Source organism: Protopterus annectens, chromosome 3.part1 (genome assembly GCF_019279795.1).
Source record: "Protopterus annectens isolate FY-2018-M chromosome 3.part1, PAN1.0, whole genome shotgun sequence".
Classification (NCBI taxonomy): Eukaryota; Metazoa; Chordata; order Ceratodontiformes; family Protopteridae; genus Protopterus; species Protopterus annectens.
Window position 1 is genome coordinate 1638158499 of NC_056732.1, and position 23684 is coordinate 1638182182.

Sequence of the window (23684 nt, forward strand, 5' to 3'; positions counted from 1 at the left end):
CTTGCACTACACAAGCTCCCACCCTTACCACCAGAAGAGGTCAGTGGTAAAGGGTCAGATAGTTAGGGCAGCGAGGATGATTTCACGAGAAGAGGATTTCATCCAAGAATGTGTAAAATTAAATGAAATGTTCACAAAAAGAGGTTACCCTTATAACCTATTAGAGGATTTGACATCCAGAGTAATTAATAAAAGAGAGAAGGGCCTGTTTTTACGAATCTTGAATAGAAATAGGGTAGCCAATTGCTATAGTGATCACGACACTATGGATGAGAGCCAGAATGGGAACTCTGGTACATCTAATTATAATCTGGCATTTATTACAATCTTTAGTAGTGATCATAGACTGGTTAGCTGGATTCTTAACAAGAACTGGACTATTATATTGAATGACAATAATGTCAAAAATAAAGCAGGTTACAAACCTAAAATAGTGTTTCGGAAGGGTATTACCTTCAAAAATATATTAGAAGAAATAAATAGTGAGCTTCAAAAGTCCACAAGGAAATTAATGACAAAGTGTGGGAGATGTCCATATTGCAGTAAAATGAGTTTGGGATACAGTTTTGAAGTGAATGGTAAAGAATTCAGTTTGACTAGTAAGTTTAATTGTGAATCTAAAAATGTAGTATATTTAGCCTCATGCCAACTCTGTCTTTGTTATTATGTGGGAAAAACAGAACGGAGAATCCAAGACAGAGTTTATAAACATCAATGTAGTATTAGAAAAGGGAAGGACACCAATGCTTTAGCTTAACACGTTATGGAATTCCCAGATCACAATTTTAAATATATGGCCATTGACGAAGTCAAGCCAAATTTAAAAGGGGGACCTATGGGCCTATATTTAGAGAAAAAAGAATTATTATGGCAACTAAAGATGAACGATTGTACTTGGCCAGGTCTCAATGAGCAATTTTCTATTTATTGTTTATTAAGACTGAAAGCCTTAGATAGATAAGAAAACTTATCTAACCTTGAGTTTAGTGGAGGAGGTTTCATCTTTTTAGAGACATAAACATCTTTAATAATTACATAAACTCTTATACCAAAAAAAAAATACACTTTTTCACAGTATTATATTGGTGTATTGTAGGTCAAATATTTATTTATATATCTTTACACATATAAGTGCATTTATTTGTATAATTATTTATACACAATTTATGTGTCTGATTTTTTATCTTACTTTTTATCATATTTTTTTATAACTTTTCTCTTTTGTGGATAGGCTGGTTCGGGAGAAGGTGGATCTTAATTTGAAATGATGCTTGGTTAGTTAATTAACAGAGTTTAATATTTAAGAGTTTGATAATACAATTATTGTATCTGATGAAGCCCTCACAGTTTGGACAAAAGCGCTTATCATTGGTTTTAATAAAGAAGTATATCTGTTTGTAGCCAGCGCAGTGTCCATTCAGTTATTTATGTTTTTTTTTTACTTGGTTTGTCACTTTCGGGTTTCGTTTTACTTATTTCTCAGTAGATGTTATGGCAAAAGGAACGGATTGGAGACTACAGTCTCAATTTCAACTTTTGTTTACTTTGAGTTCCAGTAACAAGGAACTGAATAATTCTTCTATAATGGAGCTCACCCTTCTCATACAACAGCTGAATGGTAGGGAGGAAGCTTTAGCAGCAGGTGTAAAAAGGCAAGAGGAGCTACACCATGGGGAACTAAACAGAGTAAATGGTTTTACTCATAATAATTTACCTCCTGGCCAAAATAGCAGCTCTGACCAAAGTAGTCGCAATGATTAAACTGTTGGGTAGCAACAGTTGCACTTTGTTCAAAATTCACTGGTGGTGCAGAGTTCTGGCCAGCCAGGTAAATCATATGTACACCAAAGCAATATGCCTAATTTCCAAGTATGGCTTATAAACAATTTGGACTTTGAGACTGTAATATTAGGTCCAAATAACTCTATCTATGAGAAATTTGATAGCTTGGACTGCAAAATGATGAAGTTCAAAAAACTGCAATTTGAGAACAATTATCTGGAAGAGTGTATCCACAGGAAACAGGTCCTGAAGGGTCTTAGGATCTGGAGATATCCTACGGGGCTTGAGGTCAACTCCCCCTTAAATCAGGAATTACTGGAGTTCTTCAACAAGACTTGCTGTGATTTTTTAAGTATTCTAATTAACAACAACAATCAAGTAATGAAATGTCTGATCCAGGATCTTAACAAACTGGACTATGGTTAAAAGAGGGACATTGAGTATGAGAATGTAAAAATGGAACATATGCATATATTTAGCAATATAGAACATCTGAACAAAATGCATGCAACTAAGATCCAGAAATTAGAAAGAGACAATAATGATTATGTGAAGGGTAGGGCTTATCCAGCACTGCCCCTTTCCCAAGTTTGGGGAAACATGAGGAGCAAAATATCAGGTCAACGGGTTCAGCAAGCTTTTTCAAATAACCCTTCTCCCCTGGTTGACTATAGCGAGAATGATGGCAATTTCCGGGACTGCCCGCAGGGAGAAGAAGTATATGATGGCAATAATGAAGAATACCCACCACTCAGAAGGTCTGAGTGATTAAAACAACAACAGAAAAAGAACCATGGGAACCAATTTCAGCAACAGGATTTTCACCAGTTTTATTCGGGGAAACAGGGAAACACAGAAAGGTGGCCACATCCCCCCATGAAGAAACAAAATCAGAGATAAAACAAGGAATGTAATTAATCCTTGATGAACCATCTTTGGATATAAATATGAATGATGAGGCTTTAGGCTTTTTGAACACTGAACAACTATTTCTATGAGACAATATGCTCATGACTGAGGTATGTAATACGGAGGGGGATTTTAGAATATATAATTACTCTGACACTGTTCTATCAGTTGAGACTGCAACTATGCTATCCAAAGGGTTGACTTTTGTTCCAGTGAAACATATGCACATTACAAACAGACTCATTAATTTAAAGTTGTTTCTATGGAAAATCAACTTGCAGCTGTTGTGTACAAATGAAGAGTTTAATGGAAACACCCTTAAGGTTTCTAGCATATTTAACCTCCACTGCACACGACATTACAGCTGTTCAAGAAAATATGTGAATTGGACTTTAGGAACATGTTTAATTTTACAAACAAGAAAGGGACGGATAACTTGACAGTAGAAGAAAAGTCTTAATTGATTTTCTAAGATCCCAAACGATTAGAATAATGAAACTAAACAAGGGTGGATGGCTGCTACTAATGGACATTCACGATTATAATCACAGAATGTTAGAAATATCAAATACTGAAGCATATGAAGAAGCCCCCTTGAATGAAATGAATAGGGCTACTAATATCATATATGGTCAACTTCAGGATATGCTCATTGAAGGAAGTATTACTTTGGATATGTTTAATTATTTCAAGATGCTCTCCCCTAAGATTCCAACTATTTATGGGTTCCTGAAGCTGCATAAGAGTATTGAAAATCCTCCCATGTGCCCTAATGTGGACGGGAGAAATTCAGTAACCTTTGGGTTATGCAAAATCCCTGGACCATGAATTGAAAAAGTTTGTAGGAGAGGAGAAACAAATATGTAGAGACGCATGGGAATTTTTGTACAGAATGAATGGTTTTGAATTTTGTGAAAACGATACTTCAGTAGCTATTAGTGTAAAAGGCTTATACATGGTTATACTTCAAGACTTAGGTGTAGAGTGGATAACCAAATTTCTGCAGGGCAAGGGTGTCAGTCAGCAAAAAATTAACTTGCATGAGACCTTATTCCAAACTGGGCTTAATAACAACTTTATATCTTTTAAAGGGAACTATTTCCTTCAAAAGAATGGTATTGCGATGGGTTCACCATGTGGAGCAATTTTTGTCAACATGGTGATGGCCCATTGGGAGCATACTTTTGTTCTGGCAAGTGAATATAATACTAAGTTAAGATTATACACTTGTAATCTGGATGACATCTGTATCATCCGGGAGGGTAACCAGGAAGTACTAGAATCTTTCATAACATGCATCAATACAATAACTAGTTTTTTGAACTTCACTCACACTTACAGTAGTAAAGGGTGGGAGGTTGGCATGAGGGTGAGAGGTTGGCATAATGGTTAAGGTGTTTACCTTAAAGGCATAAGGTGCAAGGTTTGATTCCCACATGGGGTAATTGGCTAGGCTTAAAGTGGCCTAAAAGAGCAGTTAGCCTAATACTAACCTATGAACCTATGAACTGGTTTACTTGGACGTTTTATTGAGGAAGAACAGAGCCAATAATAGATATGTTTCAAGCATATATCGAAAACCCACTTATTCAAACACATTCTTGCACTACACAAGCTCCCACCCTTACCACCAGAAGAGGTCAGTGGTAAAGGGTCAGCTAGTTAGGGCAGCGAGGATGATTTCACGGGAGGAGGATTTCATTCAAGAATGTGTAAAATTAAATGAAATGTTCACAAAAAGAGGTTACCCTTATAACCTATTAGAGGATTTGACATCAGAAGTAATTAATAAAAGAGTGAAGGGCCTCTTTTTACCAATCTTGAATAGAAATAGGGTAGCCGATTGCTATAGTGATCACAACACTATGGATGAGAGCCAGAATGGGAACTCTGGTATCTCTAATTATAATTTGGCATTTATTACAACCTTTAGTAGCAATCATAGACTGGTTATCTGGGTTTTTAACAAGAACTGGACTATTATATTGAATGTCAATAATGTCAGAAATAAAGCAGGGTACAAACCTAAAATAGTGTTTCTGAAGGGTATTATCTTCAAAAATATATTAGAAGAAATAAATAGTGAACTTCAAAAGTCCACAAGCAAATTAATGACAAAGTGTGGGAGATGTCCATATTGCAGTAAAATGAGTTTGGGATACAGTTTTGAAGTGAATGGTAAAGAATTCAGTTTGACTAGTAAGCTTAATTGTGAATCTAAAAATGTAGTATATTTAGCCTCATGCCAACTCTGTCTTTGTTATTATGTGGGAAAAACGGAACGGAGAATCTGAGACAGCGTTTATGAACATGAATGTAGTATTAGAATAGGGAAGGACACCAATGCTTTAGCTTAACACATTATGGAATTCCCAGATCACAATTTTAAATACATGGTGTTAAAGAAAATTCAAAGATCAATTCACGTAAGGTTCAGCAAGGCACCTTTATTACTTGCAGCAAGGAGACAAAGCATGTAAGTACAAGGTTTGTCTGATTTTCAATAGCTCAGCCTGCTGTTTTATACAGTTCTTTGCACGTACACTATACATTTCTCTGCACATACACAGCAGGTGCTTATCAGTTAATTGCTGACTTTTACAAAAACATCTTTCGGAATTTAGTTTGTCCACAGGGCTTGCCCTGTCAAACCCAATTTCTGAGTTATGGTCCTGTAACGGTCTCTTCCTAAGACAACACTTATCTGTTGCTAGTGTGCAGCCCCTATCTCAACATTCCACAGCAAGAACAACAGACTTCTAGGCGTCAGCAGCTTTTACAGAGACCACCAATATTTACACATTTTACATAGAATAAATTTATTAACTCTTAACCCTTTAAGTGCAGAATTGTACACTATACTATTTGTACATTTCTCTAACATGTCCCCCATTTTAATACTTTATTCTTATTGTTTAATGAGTCTAAAACAAGTCCATTTCATCTCTTGACCATTTCCACCCAGGGCCTTGCAGTCAGAGAGTCATTCGGCTTAGGCTCAAGTAAACAATTCTTCCGTCTCCAATTTTAGTAGTTCTTCATATTCAGTACTTTGTTAGTACAAGGTCTTCGAGACTGAGGCATCTATAGTGCTTTTTACCAGTCCATGCATGCAAGGGATGCAGCAGCATCCACAGAACATCAATATCACTGCTTCAACGCAAATGGCGATCAACAGATTCATCAGGACACTGCCCCAGCCCTCAAACCATTTCTGGAAAAAGTCTGTTAGAGGATTTTGACCTGGCTTGGTCAAGGCAGATACTTGCTGAATCACTTTGAGATGGCTATCTATTTTGTGTTCATTGTCGGGGATAAACGAACAGCATTCCTCTTGGATTAACGCACACGTACCGCCTTTCACCGCCAGGGTGAACTCGAGAGCCATACGATTTTGAAGCACTACTGCTCTCATAGCGGTCAGTTCCTCTGTCACCAATTCCAAGGCGGAAAAGGTCGCATTGCTCAATGTCTCAAGCAGCTTGGACAACTTTCTCAGTTCCCAAATCGATTTTACCTCTCCGTACTGAGGTAGTATGCCGGGCCATGATATGACGTCATCACCAAGAGCCATGTGGGACAGTACTTTGTTACTGACATGAGCCAGATCATGGTGATATATCCATGATGCATCGATTCGGCCTACTGGATTGGCAGGCTTTTCAACTTCTCGAACATTTCGGATTTTCCCTTGAGGTAAAGTTAACGTGTGTCATATGGCTGGAACTAGGTAGCCCAAAAAGCAGCTTCTGGGCCACTTTCTTGGTAGCCATTTATATGCTTTTCTTCTACACACAAAATAACAATCTTCCACTTTAATGGTGAGGTTGATAAACTGAAAGCAATCCCCAAAGTCCTGCTGTCCTCAGAACATTTTCCAATAGACAGTTTCCATTTCCTGGACAAAGGTAATTATAGAGCTATTAACAAGTTTTTTTTATAGCTGAGAAATTTATCACACAACCTGAATCATCTCTAGTGCAGTTATAAACCACTGTTTTGTTACAATGGCTCCATCCTACCCTAGTTCTGTCAAGTTTCTGAAAACACACAGTTCCGTTTTGACAGAAAGCCAGCTGTAAGGCAACCGCATTTGCAGACGTAATATTAGCTGTGTTGCTCAACAAGCTTGTCCATGTTTCAGTAACATTTAGTGGAGACACCACTTAAGATAATCCTCCATGTGAAGTTGGTATAGCTGCACAGATCCAACAATTAGAGACATTAAGGGTATCTGCATATGCATACTTGATAGCCTGATATGTGTTGAAAGCAGGATGCCATGCTGCACACTTGCTAGGTTCGGTAAATGTGGCGGAAAAGAGAAACGGCAATAGCAGGAAAACAATGACCACAATTACAGTCAATGAGATTACCATACAATATTTTTGTGGAAAGGGTTGTCGTTCCAGTGTTCTGTTTTCTTCGGTTTTCCCAAAAGGATGGAACTCAACTTTCTTTGGTGCAGTCATGTCGCTTAATCTTGGTATTTTATCTTATTCTCTACCCTATAGGACCTTAGCACCGATGATTGCTTCACTGGGTTTGAGACCGATCAGTTCCTATTGATCTGACCCCCCTTTGTAGCCAGACTTTTGTGCTTAGGGTGGAGAGGTAAGATTTTTACCCAATTCGAATTTCTTCACTAACTTGCAGTGTGTCAGATGGATCCACAAAGCTCACTCTGCAATCTTGACTGCAGTCGGTGTCGAAAGAAGCACCTGGTAGGGACCTTCCCACTTCGGTGATGCCCAGTTCTTCCTTTTCACAATCTTGATCCACACCCAATCTCCTGGAGTTACTGTTATTTCCGGTGCCTTAGTCTGCTCTGAACCTGAAACAGAATTAGACTGCAACAAATGTTTAGAATTTAACAGTTTCTTCATATATTCAGCTAATGTAAGATCAGCTTCCTGGTCTGAGGGCATGAAAGGTTTCCATTGGGGTGTACAATACGCCCTCCCATACAGTTTCGCATATGGGGTCAGCCCTTTTGCTGAGGGAACTGTTCTCATGTTCAACAGTGCCAGGGGTAAACAGTCCAACCAGGTTTTCCCAGTTTCAGCCATTAATTTCCTCAGTTTACTTTTAAGTATACCATTATGTCTTTCGACCAACCCTGCAGACTGAGGATGATAAGCACAGTGATTTTTTAGAGAAATACAAAAAACTTACTTAGCTGTTGTATAGTTTGGTTTACAAAGTGTGTTCTGTTGTCACTATATATTCTCTCAGGAATGCCAAACCTAGGAACAATTTCTTTCACAAGAACCTTTGCTACTGTAGCTGCATCCGGGTTCCTGGTTAGAAAAGCTTCCACCCACCTTGATAACATATCTATAATGACAAGGCAGTACTTCTTATTTTCACATTTATTTAACTCTATAAAATCCATGCAAATGGTGTGAAATGGGTATGGAGGTGTGGGGAAAATCCCTTGACTGGGCCGCATTGCTCCTTGTGCATGATATTGATTGCAAATCTGACATGCTAAACAAAATTTTTTAGAGTAGTTTGAAAATCCATATGCAGTGAACACCTGATTCACTATCTGTACCATTCCCCCTGTTGTGACATGGCATTGCCCATGGCTCAATAATGCCGCATATCGAAAAAGGTTAGAGGGTAATATTGGTTTCCCTTCTTCTGAGATGTACAAACCGTCTCTGAAGACGGCCCCCTGTTTTAACCAACTCCTTTTTTCTACCTGTGTGGTCAATGATTGCATTGTTTGTAGCATGTCCAAATGTAAACTTTCAGAAGGTTCTAAATCTTTTACAAGGTATAAACAAGCTTCTGCAGCTGCTTGCTTTGCAGCAGCATCAGCTCTTGCATTACCTTTTGAGATAACATCCTGCTGTTTTGTGTGAGCTGCACATTTGCAGATAGCTAAACACTGAGGTAATTGAATGGAGTTTAAAAGATCTAATATGAGCTGTGCATGATTTATGGGTTTACCAGTTGATGTAATCATACCTCGGTTTTTCCATTGCTGTGCAACCACATGCACCGTGGAGAAAGCATATTGACTGTCAGTAAAAACATTTGCATGCTTACCTTTAGCTAAAGTACATGCACGAGTAAGTACAATCAATTCTGCCGCCTGTGCGGACAAATGTCATGGTAAGGGTTTTGCCTCAATAACCTCTGTGTCAGATACTACAGCATAACCCACTAGGTTCTGTCCTGCTGGGTTCTTTTTGCATGAGCCATCTACATAATATGTCAGATCAGCATCTGTTAAAGGTATATCTGTAAGGTCCTTCCTAGGTAATGTCGTCTGCTCGATCTCCTGCAGGCAGTGATGTGGAGTACCATCTACAGGGGTAGGGAGCAGAGTTGATGGATTCAGGGTTGTGCACCGTTCAATTGTCATGTGAGGCTGGCTCAGCAAAACAGTCATGCAGGAGAGATGTCTAGCTGGGGAAAGGTATGCTACCTTTTCTTGTAACAAAATAATTGTTACTGCATGAGGGACCCTTAGGGTGAGTGGGTGAAACAGAACCACTGAGGCCGAAGCCTGTACTGCCATAGCAGCTGCAACAACAGCCTGAAAACAATGGGGTAAGGACCGTGCCACTGGATCTAACTGTGATGAATAATAAGCAATGGGACACTGCTTATCCCCATGTTGTTGCGTCAGGACTTATGTCATATAGCTGTGCTTACAGTCTACAGTTTGAAAAAAGTGCTTGTGATAATTTGGTAACCCCAAGACAAAAGAAGATGCTATTAACTGTTTTAAGTTACAAAAGGCTAAATCTGCCTCTGGTGTCCAAATCACTGGGTCCTGTGCTGCCATAGGCTTTTTGTATATGAGGTCAGACAAGGGTGCCACTTCCAAAGCATAGTTTGGAATCCAACTTCGACAGAAGTTAGTCGTACCCAAAAAGGACATCATTTCCTTTTTGGTAATAGGTTTTGGAGCCTGCAAAATAGCTATTTTTCTGTCCTCATCCAAGTTTCTACCTCCATCAAATATTATATAGCCCAAATATCAGACCTGTTTCTTCCACAGCTGCAATTTTTCCTTGTTCACCTTGTGTCCCTCAGCAGCTAAAAACTGTAGCAATGCTAGCGTGTCTTCTTGGCAAGCTTGTAAAGTGGGAGCTGCTAATAAGATATCATCAACATAAAGCAGGATTTGACTATTTCTCAGTGGGCTAAATCTTGCTAAATTACTTGACATCTCCTGTGAGAATATTGTGGGGCTCTCACAATAACCTTGTGGTAGTTGAGTGTATGTGTATCTTTTACCCTGATAAGTAAATGCAAACCAGAATCTACTGTCTGGATGTATCGGAATTGAGAAAAATACATTACTAATATCTACTACAGAAAAATATTTCTGATGGGGTTTTAACACATTCAAGAGTGTATGCGGATCAGGTACTGTAGGTGCCCTAGGTATTACTGCCTCATTTACAGCCTGCAGGTCTTGAACCATGCGCCACTCTCCATTTGCCTTTTTAACTGGGAACAAAGGTGTGTTACATGGTGAATCAGGAGATTCAATTAACACGCCACTTTTAAGGAGTGCAGCTATAATGGGCTTTATCTCTGCCTCTGCATCTTTTCTCAGCGGGTATTGGCATTTTTGAGGTCTAAATGTTGATTTTGGAGTAATCACCACTGGTCCTGCTGTGCGAATAAGGCCTACATCTGATTTCCCTGTGAACCACAATTTATCTGGAATACCTTTCAGCGCATTTTCTCCTCCTTTAACAGGAGTATTTGTCAAATATTTTTGCGAAAATGCAGATGTACTGCTGGCTTAGTCTGAGTTACCCAGTTCAATTTCTGTACCTGCACTCCCTGCTCTGAAAGTTACTCTCTGGTCTGTTTTTCCCATTTGGTAATATTTCTGCCCAACTCTACCCATGTTCTGTTTTTGTCTTTAGTGAGGCTTACATGTGGTAGGAGGTCAGATTTGTAAAGTGCTGTCATTTCTTTAGGTAGAGAGCAGCTGGCTATGCTATTTCCCATTGTGTCCCAGTATAGGTTATGTAACACTAGCCTAGCTGTGGGATATTTAAACAGCTTATCTCTGTAATCCTCATTTGGTCCTTGTGTGTCACGAAAATACAGGGTGCAGTGCACTAATGGCTGCTTATTAATATCTAATGAGGGAAATTTACTAATGGCCAAATCCATTAATTCCTTGGTTACAGTCCCTGGGCCAGTAGTAATCCGGTCCTTACTGTATCAGTAAAACATCTCACCTCTTGGCTGCACTACACAGGTATCATGCACTTCGCAGATGTCAGTCTGTCATTGTGCTTGCATCCCTTGTATAGTTGAAACCACCGCTATGCCAAATAACTGCATCAAGTCTCTGCCTAAGAGATTTATTGGGCATTTTGCAGACACTACAATTTTACTTCTCTGTGTCAACCCTGTTACAGGATCTGTGATCATAATTTTGAGTGAGAGAGGCTCCCGGTATAGCTGCCCATTTGCAGCCTTAACAAATATGTAATCCGAAGACCGTGTACACTCCGATAATTTGGAGGGATGTATCAGGGTCCGTGAAGCCTCAGAATCACACAAAACACCAACCTCTCTTCCTTCCACCAAAAGAGTGACTTCTGGCTTGGTATCTGCTAAAAAGAGTTCCAGGCACAGAAGTGCCAAGTCCAATACCTCATCACTGTCATTTTCATTGTCATCCCCCCACCATCCTGTACTTCCTCTATTTTTACTTCTACATTACCATTTATCCTGCTTTGTATTGTAACCCTTCCCTGTGCTTCCTGACTATCATATAGTCATTTATCATCTTTTTGTTCATCCGTCCTTGTCCTATTATTCCCTTTGCAATCCCTTGCCATGTGACCTTTCTTCCCACATTTAAAACATTCTCCCCCCTTTTTACGTCCCTCAAAATCTTCTGACCGTTGGTCAGACTGCCTACCTTCCCTATTTTTGCCTTTATTTCATGGATGTACCACGTATACCTCAGCCCCGTCTTCTAATGAAAATATCTGCATTTTCTTTTTTTTTTTGCTATTAAAGTGCCTCTCAGCATGCCTTGCATACTCAAGCAGTGGTTGTAATCTGCTTGTACGGTGATCTACCATGTGTTTTGTAATAAAACTACTAATAGGAGCACTGCTCCCCTTCAGATCTGCTTGTACGATGACCTACCATGTGTTTTGTAATAAAACTACTAATAGGCGCACTGCTCCCCTTCAGATCTGCTTGTACGATGACCTACCATGTGTTTTGTAATAAAACTACTAATAGGAGCACTGCTCCCCTTCAGATCTGCTTGTACGATGACCTACCATGTGTTTTGTAATAAAACTACTAATAGGAGCACTGCTCCCCTTCAGATCTGCTTGTACGATGACCTACCATGTGTTTTGTAATAAAACTACTAATAGGAGCACTGCTCCCCTTCAGATCTGCTCGTATGGTGACCTACCACGTGTTTTGTAATAAAACTACTAATAGGAGCACTGCTCCCCTTCAGATCTGCTTGTACGATGATCTACCACGTGTTTTGTAATAAAACTACTAATAGGAGCACTGCTCCCCTTCAGATCTGCTTGTATGATGACCTACCATGTGTTTTGTAATAAAACTACTAATAGGAGCACTGCTCCCCTTCAGATCTGCTTGTACGATGACCTACCATGTGTTTTGTAATAAAACTACTAATAGGAGCACTGCTCCCCTTCAGATCTGCTTGTACGATGACCTACCATGTGTTTTGTAATAAAACTACTAATAGGAGCACTGCTCCCCTTCAGATCTGCTTGTACGATGACCTACCATGTGTTTTGTAATAAAACTACTAATAGGAGCACTGCTCCCCTTCAGATCTGCTTGTACGATGACCTACCACGTGTTTTGTAATAAAACTACTAATAGGAGCACTGCTCCCCTTCAGATCTGCTCGTATGGTGACCTACCATGTGTTTTGTAATAAAACTACTAATAGGAGCACTGCTCCCCTTCAGATCTGCTTGTACGATGACCTACCATGTGTTTTGTAATAAAACTACTAATAGGAGCACTGCTCCCCTTCAGATCTGCTCGTATGGTGACCTACCATGTGTTTTGTAATAAAACTACTAATAGGAGCACTGCTCCCCTTCAGATCTGCTCGTATGGTGAACTACCATGTGTTTTGTAATAAAACTACTAATAGGAGCACTGCTCCCCTTCAGATCTGCTCGTATGGTGACCTACCATGTGTTTTGTAATAAAACTACTAATAGGAGCACTGCTCCCCTTCAGATCTGCTCGTATGGTGACCTACCATGTGTTTTGTAATAAAACTACTAATAGGAGCACTGCTCCCCTTCAGATCTGCTCGTATGGTGACCTACCATGTGTTCTGTAATAAAACTACTAATAGGACCACTGCTCCCCTTCAGATCTGCTTGTACAATGACCTACCATGTGTTTTGTAATAAAACTACTAATAGGAGCACTGCTCCCCTTTAGATCTGCTTGTACGATGACCTACCATGTGTTTTGTAATAAAACTACTAATAGGAGCACTGCTCCCCTTCAGATCTGCTTGTACGATGACCTACCATGTGTTTTGTAATAAAACTACTAATAGGAGCACTGCTCCCCTTCAGATCTGCTTGCACGATGACCTACCATGTGTTTTGTAATAAAACTACTAATAGGAGCACTGCTCCCCTTCAGATCTGCTTGTACGATGACCTACCACGTGTTTTGTAATAAAACTACTAATAGGAGCACTGCTCCCCTTCAGATCTGCTCGTATGGGGACCTACCATGTGTTTTGTAATAAAACTACTAATAGGAGCACTGCTCCCCTTCAGATCTGCTTGTACGATGACCTACCACGTGTTTTGTAATAAAACTACTAATAGGAGCACTGCTCCCCTTCAGATCAGCTTGTACGATGATCTACCATGTGTTTTGTAATAAAACTACTAATAGGTGCACTGCTCCCCTTCAGATCTGCTTGTACGATGACCTACCACGTGTTTTGTAATAAAACTACTAATAGGAGCACTGCTCCCCTTCAGATCTGCTTGTATGGTGACCTACCATGTGTTTTGTAATAAAACTACTAATAGGAGCACTGCTCCCCTTCAGATCTGCCTGTACAATGACCTACCATGTGTTTTGTAATAAAACTACTAATAGGAGCACTGCTCCCCTTCAGATCTGCTTGTACGATGATCTACCATGTGTTTTGTAATAAAACTACTAATAGGAGCACTGCTCCTCTTCAGATCTGCTTGTACGATGACCTACCATGTGTTTTGTAATAAAACTACTAATAGGAGCACTGCTCCCCTTCAGATCTGCTTGTACGATGACCTACCATGTGTTTTGTAATAAAACTACTAATAGGAGCACTGCTCCCCTTCAGATCTGCTTGTACAATGACCTACCATGTGTTTTGTAATAAAACTACTAATAGGAGCACTGCTCCCCTTCAGATCTGCCTGTACGATGATCTACCATGTGTTTTGTAATAAAACTACTAATAGGAGCACTGCTCCCCTTCAGATCTGCTCGTATGGTGATCTACCATGTGTTTTGTAATAAAACTACTAACAGGAGCACTGCTCCCATTCAGATCTGCTTGTACGACGATCTACCATGTGTTTTGTAATAAAACTACTAATAGGAGCACTGCTCCCCTTCAGATCTGCTTGTACGATGACCTACCATGTGTTTTGTAATAAAACTACTAATAGGAGCACTGCTCCCCTTCAGATCTGCTTGTACGATGATCTACCATGTGTTTTGTAATAAAACTACTAATAGGAGCGCTGCTCCCCTTCAGATCTACTTGTACAATGACCTACCACGTGTTTTGTAATAAAACTACTAATAGGAGCGCTGCTCCCCTTCAGATCTGCTTGTACGATGACCTACCATGTGTTTTGTAATAAAACTACTAATAGGAGCACTGCTCCCCTTCAGATCTGCTTGTACGATGACCTACCATGTGTTTTGTAATAAAACTAATAATAGGAGCACTGCTCCCCTTCAGATCTGCTCGTATGGTGACCTACCATGTGTTTTGTAATAAAACTACTAATAGGAGCACTGCTCCCCTTCAGATCTGCTTGTACGGTGACCTACCATGTGTTTTGTAATAAAACTACTAATAGGAGCACTGCACCCCTTCAGATCTGCTTGTACGGTGACCTACCATGTGTTTTGTAATAAAACTACTAATAGGAGCACTGCTCCCCTTCAGATCTGCTCGTATGGTGACCTACCATGTGTTTTGTAATAAAACTACTAATAGGAGCACAGCTCCCCTTTAGATCTGCTTGTACGATGACCTACCACGTGTTTTGTAATAAAACTACTAATAGGAGCACTGCTCCCCTTCAGATCTGCTTGTACGATGATCTACCATTTGTTTTGTAATAAAACTACTAATAGGAGCACTGCTCCCCTTCAGATCTGCTTGTACGATGACCTACCATGTGTTTTGTAATAAAACTACTAATAGGAGCACTGCTCCCCTTCAGATCTGCTTGTACGATGACCTACCATGTGTTTTGTAATAAAACTACTAATAGGAGCACTGCTCCCCTTCAGATCTGCCTGTACGATGATCTACCATGTGTTTTGTAATAAAACTACTAATAGGAGCACTGCTCCCCTTCAGATCTGCTCGTATGGTGATCTACCATGTGTTTTGTAATAAAACTACTAATAGGAGCACTGCTTCCCTTCAGATCTGCTTGTACGATGACCTACCATGTGTTTTGTAATAAAACTACTAATAGGAGCACTGCTCCCCTTCAGATCTGCTTGTACGATGACCTACCATGTGTTTTGTAATAAAACTACTAATAGGAGCACTGCTCCCCTTCAGATCTGCTTGTACGATGATCTACCATGTGTTTTGTAATAAAACTACTAATAGGAGCGCTGCTCCCCTTCAGATCTGCTTGTACGATGACCTACCATGTGTTTTGTAATAAAACTACTAATAGGAGCACTGCTCCCCTTCAGATCTGCTCGTATGGTGACCTACCATGTGTTTTGTAATAAAACTACTAATAGGAGCACTGCTCCCCTTCAGATCTGCTTGTACGATGACCTACCATGTGTTTTGTAATAAAACTACTAATAGGAGCACTGCTCCCCTTCAGATCTGCTTGTACGATGACCTACCATGTGTTTTGTAAAAAACTACTAATAGGAGCACTGCTCCCCTTCAGATCTGCTCGTATGGTGACCTACCACGTGTTTTGTAATAAAACTACTAATAGGAGCACTGCTCCCCTTTAGAAAGGCATTTTTTAACTGTTGTTCATAGGGGGAGTCCTCTGTCTGGTTATCAGGGATTTGCATCCCTCAATGATTATTAAAGCACTCTATGAGCTTAGCAAAATAGTGGTCAACTGACTCACCTTCTTGCTGCACACACTGATTAATACAGGTCCAGTCTGCCAGTGGTTTCCACTTATTAGAAATTCGGTCTGTAAGCCCTGTCACCTGGGCATCTAACCCTACATCATTATGTGGAATGGGTCTCTGCTGAGCGTCACGAGGATTCCAATTACCACAGACCATGTGCCAGTCTGGACCTATAATTTGTCTTACCACTTTTTCAATTTCTTCTCCATTTAGGTTATAACTTAGCCTCATACCTTGCAGGTCCTCTGAAAATTTCTTAAAGTTAACCCTAGGGTGGGGAATACCCTCAGTGGCCTTCCTAATATCTTCAGGGCTCCAGGGTCTATATACTAATAAAGTAGGGTCTTGGTTATCCTGACCTGCTCTGGGATTAGGTACCTCAATAAGAGGACAGAGTTCTTCTTCCCCACTAGCCGTGGCCTGGGTTTCACTAAACAATCGCCAGACTTCGAGATTTTTATCATCATCATCTGTGATTTTTGTTTTGGACCTAGTCCCTATTGGACCCCTAACTTTTACTAGCTTTATTTTTACAGAGTCCTCACCTCCTGTGACTACAGGATGTAGAGGAGGGACTCCGTGTTGATTATTTGCTCCGTATGCTGGTGGGGGGGGGGGTGCTGAAGCTAGCACTAAGTGGTTATCCTCCTTATCTAAAAACATTGTTTTAGAATTTTTTTCTTTCTGGTCTCTTCGATTTGCTTCCTCCAGCCATCTGTGTGCCTGGGGAACTCCTAATTGTCGCTGTTTTTTAACTTGCCCCTTGGAGTCTGCTTTTAATTGCTTTATTAATTTAAGAAGTGAAGATTTATCTAATTTTCCATCAAAATCATACTTAGTTACCCATTTTGAAAAATACCTAACATTATCTGGGCACTGTACTTACATATATTTACCATCTTCTGTTAATGGTGGGTCTTTTGATGTTTTTGTACCACAGTTATAATTACCCATTTGTTTACTACGTAGTTACCTTTAGTAATTTTATCTATTACCTTCAATTTTCACGTGTACCACGGATTTTGTAATAGTCTCTTCAGAATGACTGTTCAACCTTTTACTATCCTGTTCACCCAGTCTATGACAGAACTGCAGTGTTCTTTTTCCATTTCTCTCTTCTGTCCCTTATTAAATAATATAATCTAACAGAAGAAATGCAGATTTCCTGACAGAATATTAATGCAGTTTATTGTCCCTGACTGGATAACACAATCTAACAAAAAAATGCAGTTTTCCTGACAGAATATTAATGCAATTTCTTGTCCCTGACTGAGTAACATAATCTAACAAAAAATGCAGTTTTCCTGACAGACTATTAATGCAGTTTCCTGTCCCTGACTGAACAAAACAATCTAACAAGAAATGCAGTTTTCCTGACAGAATATCAATGCAGTTTCCTGTCCCTGACTGAATAAAACAATCTAACAAGAAAAATGCATGCACCTGCCTGTCCCTGACTGAATGAAACAGAATAGAAAAAACTCACCTTACCTGAGCCTACGTGATTGACCACTGATTCGCGGATACCCGTCCTTCAATCGCAGATCAGAAGGTGACTGGCCTCTTTTGACGACAATTCAGTCGGAGGTCTTTATATTGCAGAAGAACTGATTTGGTTTCTTCCCCATACGGTTTCAGCCACCTGGCAGTCTGATCCGAGGTGAAGAGAGGGTTCCGGCTCGAAGGACCAATTCGTTAAAGAAAATTCAAAGATCAATTCATGTAAGGTTCAGCAAGGCACCTTTATTACTTGCAGCAAGGATACAAAGCATTTAAGTACAAGGTTTGTCTGATTTTCAATAGCTCAGCCTGCTGTTTTTATACAGTTCTTTGCACGTACACTATACAGTTCTCTGCACGTACACAGCAGATGCTTATCAGTTAATTGCTGACTTTTACAAAATCATTTTTCAGAATTCAGCTTGTCCACAGGGCTTGCCCTGTCAAACCCAATTTCTGAGTTATGGTCCTGTAACGGTCTCTTCCTAACACAACACTTATCTGTTGCTAGTGTGCGCCCCCTATCTCAACATTCCACAGCAAGAACAACAGACTTTTAGGCGTCAGCAGATTTTACAGAGACCACCAGTATTTACACATTTTACATAGAATAAATTTATTAACTCTTAACCCTTTAAGTGCAGAATTGTACACTATACTATTTGTACATTTCTCTAACACATGACCATTGATGAAGTCAAGCCAAATCTAAGACGGGGTCCTATGGGCCTATATTTAGAGAAAAAAGAATTATTATGGCAACTAAAGCTGAACATTTGTACTTGTCCAGGTCTCAATGAGCAATTTTCTACTTATTGTTTATTAAGACTGAAAGCCTTAGATAGATAAGAAAACTTACCTAAACTTGAGTTTAGTGGAGGAGGTTTCATCTTTTATAGAGACATAAACATCTTTAATAGTTACATAAACTCTTACACCAAACAAATACACCTTTTCACAGTATTATATTGGTGTATTGTAAGTCAAATATTCATTTATAGAAATTTACACATATAAGTGCATTTATTTGTATAATTATTTAAACACAATTTATGTGTCTGATTTTTTTATCATACTTTTTATCATATTTTTTATAACTTTTCTCTTTCGTGGATAGGCTGGTTTGGGAGAAGGTGGATCTTAATTTGAAATAATGCTTGGTTAGTTAATTCACAGAGTTTAACATTTAAGAGTTTGATGATACAATTATTGTATCTGATGAAGTCCTCACAGTTCAGACGAAAGCGCTTATCATTGGTTTTAATAAAGAAGTATATCTGTTTGTAGCCAGCACAGTGTCCGTTCAGTTATTTATGTTTTTTTTTGCTTGGTTTGTCACTTTTGGGTTTAGTTTTACTTGTTCTCAGTAGATGTTATGGCCAAAGGAACGGATGCTGGACTACAGTCAGAATCCCATCCTTACCACCAGAAGAGGTCAGTGCTAAAGGGTCAGCTAGTTAGGGCAGCGAGGATGATTTAATGGGAAGAGGATTTCATCCAAGAATGTGTAAAATTAGTGATCATAGACTGGTTATCTGGATTCTTAAGAACTGGATTATCATGTTGAATGATAATAATGTCAGACATAAAGCAGGGTGCAAACCTAAAATAATGTTTCAGAAGAGTATTAACTTCAAAAATATATTATATAGACATAAGCATCTTTAATAATGACATAAACTCTTATACGAAAAAAATGTGCACTTTTTCACAGTATTATATCGGAGTGTTGTAGGTCAAATATTTATTTATATATCTTAACGGTTCCACTTGAAAACATCGAAAACCCATAACATCTAAATTCATAACATCTAAACCACAACATCTAAAACCCAAAACATATAAAACTCATAACATCGAATCTCAAAACATTGAAAACTACAAAGCAACTATAAATAATACCCCAAAGAGGTTTTACTGCATTTATGCAGGGGGGAGCCCCCCTGCACCCCCCCTGTAAATTAAAAATACCAACTCCAAGGTCACAGTACAGTGGGGGGAAAAGTTAATTTCCTAACCCCACTGTAGTGCGACTTCGGAGTTGGTATATTTAATTTACGGGAGGTGTGGAGGTAGAGCCCCATACTTGGGGGGTGCAGGAGGGCTTGCCCCCCTTCATAAATGTAGTAAATAGTGTGTGGGATGTTATTTATAGTTGCTTTGTAGTTTTCAATATTCTGAGATTTGATGTTTTTGAATTTAGATGTTATGGGTTTTCGATGTTTTCAAGTGGAACCATCTTAACACATATAAGTGCATTTATTTGTATAATTATTTATACACAGTTTATGTGGTTGATTTATTATCATACTTTTTATAATTTTTTTTTTTTTATAAATTTTCTCTTTCGTGGGTAGGCTGGTTTGGGTGAAGGTGTATCTTAATTTAAAATGATGATTGGTTAATTAATTAACAGAGTTTACTATTTAAGAGTTTGATGATACAATTATTTTATCTGATGAAGTCCTCACATTTCAGATGAAAGCGCTTATCACTGGTTTTAATAAAGAATTATATTGGTTTGTAGCCAGCACAGTGTTCGTTCGGATATTTATGGGGTTTCTTTGCTCGGTTTGTCACTTTCGGGTTTCGTTTTACTACTTTCTGATGAGGTGCCTGCAACTTATATTTAATGGGTTTTGTCTTTCAGACAGTTTGCTGTCCATATTAGCACATAGGAATCTGTTCTGAAGTCATTTATCTATATCATGATGCAGCATGAAGCATGGTGTTGAACACTTTGGCCAGATGAACGTTCACTTTGTGCACAGCATGGCCATGGCCAACTGTTTGTGTGACCTTTTCATAGAAGATAATTCAGTTTAGTAGGCAGGATTTCCCACTGTCAAAGTCGAACTGCTGAGTGTGAAGTCTAACAAAATTGTTGATACCATAGTTTATGAGATCAGTTAGAATATGTTCCATGACATTGCAACTGATACTTGTCAGTCTGAGAGGTGTGTAATGTCCAGGTTTGTGGTATGGCCACCATTATGTAAGAGTATCACAACTGCAGTGCACCATACAGCAGGCACAAAACCTACACCTATGCTTAGGTTAAACAGTTTGTGGAGTGAGACACTAAGGGCATGCTTGGCACGACATTTTAGGTATCCAGGAATATTAGCAAGTCCCATTGTAGGAAGTAATTTTTGTTCTTATTTAGTAGCTTCAGTATATGTTCCTTAGTGATAAAAAAGAAGGTAGAGATTTTGGGATTTGTGGGCTATGAATAAATAGTCTCAGTGGTGCAGTTAGCAGGGAATTTGGGTGTTATACCTTAATCATAACACTGGGCCTTCCCTCAACCCTAACCTTACACCTTTTCTTCATAAAAACCCTCCCATAATGCTCCCAGTATTCAGACAAATTTAAGGCTAGTTTCATGAGGGTTTTTGTCTTAATACAGGGAGAAGAAATAGCTTTCCTTTACTGATATTATGTCCTTTGAAAACACAGATAAAAAAGTTCAAACATACACAATAGAACCATATATTTATATATATATATATATACACACACACACACACACACACACACACACACACACACACACACACACACACAAAATCACACATGCACACACACACACACACACACACGCACACATGCACACACGCACACACACACGCACACACACACACACACACACACACACACACACACACACACACACACACACACACACACACACAAGCAATTAGAAACTGCAGAAAGGTAAACTTCACAGCTCAGTTAGAAGTTTCATGCATTTCTTTTTTTTCTTTCTCCTTTTTTATTCATTCACAGAGGAAGATCACAGAAAACTGATATCTCAGATTTCATAACACAGAAAACTGATATCTCAGATTTCTCAAACATTAAATATCACTTTACAAATGTGCCACTATTCTAACATGAGAAAGAAAAAGTAAATCAAAATTTTAAAGCATTCTTTTCAATAATGTACTTCAAATGATATGTATTAATTTTAACTGAGATTTGTCGAAATGCAGAATGAAAATATTCAAATAATATGTACATTTGATTACAAATTGACATTAAAAGAATAACGAAGTAAGTAAGAACAGCACTAAGGAAGATGAAGTCAGGGAAAGCAGCAGGCTCAGATGAGGTCACAGTAGATGTAATAAAGATGATGGGTGAGATAGGGGAGAAATGGCTCCTAGGGGTACTCATAGCAGTGTGGAGAGAAAGGCATATCCCAGATGACTGGAGAATAAGCATACTCGTGCCATTGTACAAGAACAAAGGGGGCATCCACACCTGTGGGCAGTACAGAGGCATCAAACTCCTATCACACTGCATGAAAGTCCTGGAGATGGTGATTGATAAACGGATACGCAGAGTGGTAGAATGTAAGTTGGGAGATGAGCAGTTTAGATTCAGATCAGGATGCAGCACAACTGACCCGATGTTTGTATTGAGACAGATACTTGAGAAGAAGCTAGAGATGAGCAGAGAGTCCAACTGGGCATTCCTAGACTTGGAGAAAGCTTATGACAAGATCCCAAGAAAGGTGATATGGCCAGTACTGCGGTGGTTTTAAGTCCCAGAAACATTGGTAGAATTAATGCAGGCTATGCACAAGGTCCCAATGACTTAAATACAGACAGTGTTCGGCCTCACAAAGGGGTTCCCAGTGGGTGTGGGTGTACATCAGTGTTCAGCTCTGAGCCCACTGCTGTTCATACTTGTGATAGACTACATTAGCCAACAGATTGGAGGGGATGGATCAACAAAGCTGCTGTATGCAGACGATGTGGCAGTACAGGCGGACTCTGAGCTAGAATATCAGCAAAGGATAGGAGAATGGAATGCAAATCTGAAGGCACATGGGATGAAACTAAGCAAAGATAAGACGGTGGTAATGGCAGCAAATTAAGGAAAATCAGAAGAACTTGAGAATAGAGATAGAAGGGAAGATAGTGGAACAGATAAACAGCTTCAAGTATCTGGGAGGAGTAGTTGAGGAGAAGGGTAGTCTGAATGAAGAGGTCAAAGCTAAAATCAGAGGGGCTGCAGCCAACTGGCATAGAGTATCAAGTGTAGTCTATGACAAGAATGGCAAAGAAGGTGAAAAGTAAGGTGTACAAGACAGTGATGTGACCAGTACTACTGTATGGTACAGACACATGGGCAGTAAAGGCAGAACAGTTGAAAAAGCTAGAGGTGATGGAAATGAAGTGCCTGAGAAAGGTGATAGGATACACACTGTGGGACAAAGGAAGAAATGAGGACATAGGAGCAGAATTATTTTATTTATTTTATTTTACAGTTGTTAACCGGGAAAGTCCAGCTCCAAAATATAAACAAGTAGCAAGTTACAATAACAAATCACAAATATTGCATGAAGGCAGTCTAATTTACATAGAAAATTCTCATTTTTAGGTTAGAGTACCACAGTTAAGATGATTAATAATTACTCGCTTCAAGAGGACTAGTCAATGAATTTACATAATAGGGCATGTCAAGAAGCCAAAGTAGCCCCATTGCAGAAAAGATCAAAGAGAACAGATTACGGTGGTTTGAGCATATGTGTAAAAAAGCAGAAGACAATCTGATGAGGAAGATTTGGGACAGACAGGAAGAAGGTAAGAGGAAACGAGGATGTCCAGCAAAGAGGTGGATGGATTGTGTGACAGAAGATCTGTGACAGTCAGGTATGAATTTGAAGAAGGCAGGAGTGTGGCACTGAATCGAGAGAGTTGGCGACAGTTAACATGAAACCCCGACCCCATGTAGAAAAATGGAAAAAAGGAGGCTGATAATGATGATGATTAAAAGAATAACATATTATCTAATTCTTGATGATATATCTGCTTATGCTGTGGGAGAGTGGTGTGCTTCTCTTCAGTATAATATACGGATTTGTCTTAGATGGAGGTCCAATGTGTTTTATTATCTAGATATGATAATGAATCTTTAATAAAGGTTCTAAATTCTGATACTTCATCACCATTGAGAAAAAATAATTGCAAAAGTGTTCAGCTTCACCCTGCTTGACTTGGCAGTTCACTTTCTCAAAGCTATTTACATCTTTGTGTAAGCATGAATGCCATTTACAAAAAGTGAATTAATATTTTTTGGATGATACATGATTATGTTAA